The sequence below is a fragment of the Halichoerus grypus genome, chromosome 5, assembly GCF_964656455.1.
Source record: "Halichoerus grypus chromosome 5, mHalGry1.hap1.1, whole genome shotgun sequence".
NCBI lineage: Eukaryota > Metazoa > Chordata > Mammalia > Carnivora > Phocidae > Halichoerus > Halichoerus grypus.
In genome coordinates, this window is record NC_135716.1 from 178,574,540 (window position 1) to 178,577,373 (window position 2,834).

The window sequence follows — 2,834 nt, forward strand, 5'->3', positions numbered from 1 at the left end:
AATGTGGGCTTCCATCTTGCCCACTCACCAATCACCCCGGAGTTTTATAACTTGAGGACAAAAATCCCCCCTTGTCCCTCCCCAGCACCCGCACTCACCCACGGGGCAGCGGTAACAGCACCTCCCAGCAGTCTCGTTGTAGGAGTGGTTGGGCCCTTCCTCGCAGGTGTCCCTCCGAACTCCATCCTGAAGGGCAGGATAAATTGGTGAGACCAGGCTGATCCCAGACACGCATCCCTCCTACCCCTTGGGTCCCAGGAGGCCTGGTCTCCACTCATTGTCAGCATCAGGCTTGAGACAGAGCCTCAAGTTTTAGAAGAGAATCAGGACAGAAACACCTGATTTCACACCTGCCTCAAACCTGCTCCACCTGGGGGGGGGCGGAGGGTGATGGCAACTCCAGCCTTCCATAACTCAGCCCAAAACCTGGGCTCTGCCCTGACTCTCTCCCCTCACACTCACATCCAACCCATCAGCAAACTCTCTTGGCCTCTCTGGACCAATGTCCGCCCCCCTCACCTCCTCCACCTGGTCCCAGTCCCCATCCTCTCTCCCCTGGATTAATTAATTCAGCTGCCTCCTACCTGGCCTCTGGCATGGACCCAGCAATACAAATTTCTAGTAAATTTGTTTGTTGTGGTCTAACATGCTCTATAGCAAAGTGCACACATCTCAAGTGCATACCCACTGAATTTTTCCAGTGGGAACATGTCTCCCAGCCAGCACCTAGATCAAGAAACAGGACATTGCCGGCACCCAGCATCCCCTCCCAGCCCCTTCCCATGCTCTGCATACAAAAGGCACCCACTAACTCGACTTCTCCACCATAGAATTGTCTTGTCAGCTTTTGAGCTTTACCTAGGTAGAACCATCTCTGTACTCTTGCAACTGTCTTCTTTAACTCAACATTATATTGTGAGAATCACCCACATTGTTGCAAATGGCAACCATTCATTCAAGTTCATTGCTGCGTAATGCTGCATCACGTGAATATGCACAATTGATTTATCTATTCTATTCTTGATGGACCTTAGGGTTGTTTCCACTTCTGATCATTATGAATAATGCCACTAGGAACAGCCCTATACATATATTTTGGTGCACAAATATACACATTTCTATTGGACTCCACACAGGTGGAATTGCTGGGTCATAAAGTATGTGCATGCTCAGCTTTGATAGAATCTCCATTGTTTTCTAAACTGTACTGACCCTTCACTGCAGTGTATAAATGTTCCAGTTGCTCCCCATCCTTGTCAACATTTGGTAGTGTCAGTTTTAAAAATTTCAGCCATGGTGCTGCGTGTGTAGTGGTATTTCATTGTATCCTTTATTTTGCATTTCTCTGGGGAGTAATGATGTTGGGTATCTTTTCACATGTTTATTAGCCATTTGGATATTGTATAAGATGCTCATTCAGGACTTTTGTCTATTTTTTTAAAAAATTGGATTGTCTGACTTTTCTTATTGATGTGTGGGAACTCTTTATATATTCTGGATACAAACCCTTTGGTGAATAAATGCACTGCAAATATCTTCTCCCCTTCTATGGCTTGCCTTTTCACTTTCTGAAGGGAGCCTTTTTTTTTTTTTTTAAAGACTTTATTTATTTTATTTGAGAGAGAGAGAGAGAAAGAACATGCAAGTGGGGGGAGGGGCAGAGGGAGCAGGAGAAGGAGAGAATCCCAAGCAGACTCCACACAGCATGAAGCCTGTTGCGGGGCTTGATCCCAAGACCCTGAGATCATGACCTGAGCCAAAACCAAGAGTCAGATGCTCAACCAACTAAGCCACCCCAGGCACCCTCTTAAAGGAACATTTTTTTAAATTAATTTATTATTTTTTAAGATTTCATTTATTTATTTGAGAGAGAATGAGAGAGAGAGCACATGAGAAGGGGGAGGGTCAGAGGGAGAAGCAGACTCCCTGCCGAGCAGGGAGCCCGATGCGGGACTTGATCCAGGGACTCCAGGATCATGACCTGAGCCGAAGGCAGTTGCTTAACCAACTGAGCCACCCAGGCGCCCTAATTAATTTATTTTTTTTAAGATTATTTATTTATTTATTTGAGAGAGAGAGAGCATGAGCAAGGGGGAGGGGCAGAGGGAGAGGGAGAAGCAGACACCCCCTGCTGAGCAGGGAGCCCAATATGGGACTCGATCCCAGGACCCTAGGATCATGACCCAAGCGCAAGGCAGACACTTAACTGACTGAGCCACCCAGGCACCCAGGGAGCCAAATCCCTGCCCTGGGCTTTCTTGGTTTGGGGAGAAAACAGAAGCCATCTCCCCACCCTTTCCCCACAGGGGAGAGGCCTGGCTGGTTTAAGGGGCTTCTCTCCTCTCCTCTCTAGGCAAGGGAACAGTGAACACTAATGAATGAGTACTTCTGTTATGGTCAGAGAGCAGAAGGAGGCCAGTGTGGCTGGGAGGTGGATATATGGAGTCTTGATTACATTCTTTTTTTTCTTTTTTTGCACATCTGTAATATCACCATATAAATGAGAAATAAACATAACTTGACATTTGCACCACCAGTCCCGTGGCACTTATGTGCCTCCTTTCTCACTCAATCCAGAGCCCCAGGCCTTGAGGACACTGTCTTCACCCACCCACACCCTGCCTCCTCCCTCCAGCAGGATCTCATTCTTTTCACGTAAACCAGGGAGCTCCTGGGAGCCTCTCCAGGGACAGGGACCTGCCTGACCCACAGCATTTCACCAAGTGAGCTTGGACGCCTACAGGTGGAGCAGGGTGGGGGTGCGAAGGTTCAGGCCTGCAAAGTGTGGGGAAAATTCTGGGTCCCTAGCCTGGGTTTTCCCCTTCTGACTGCCC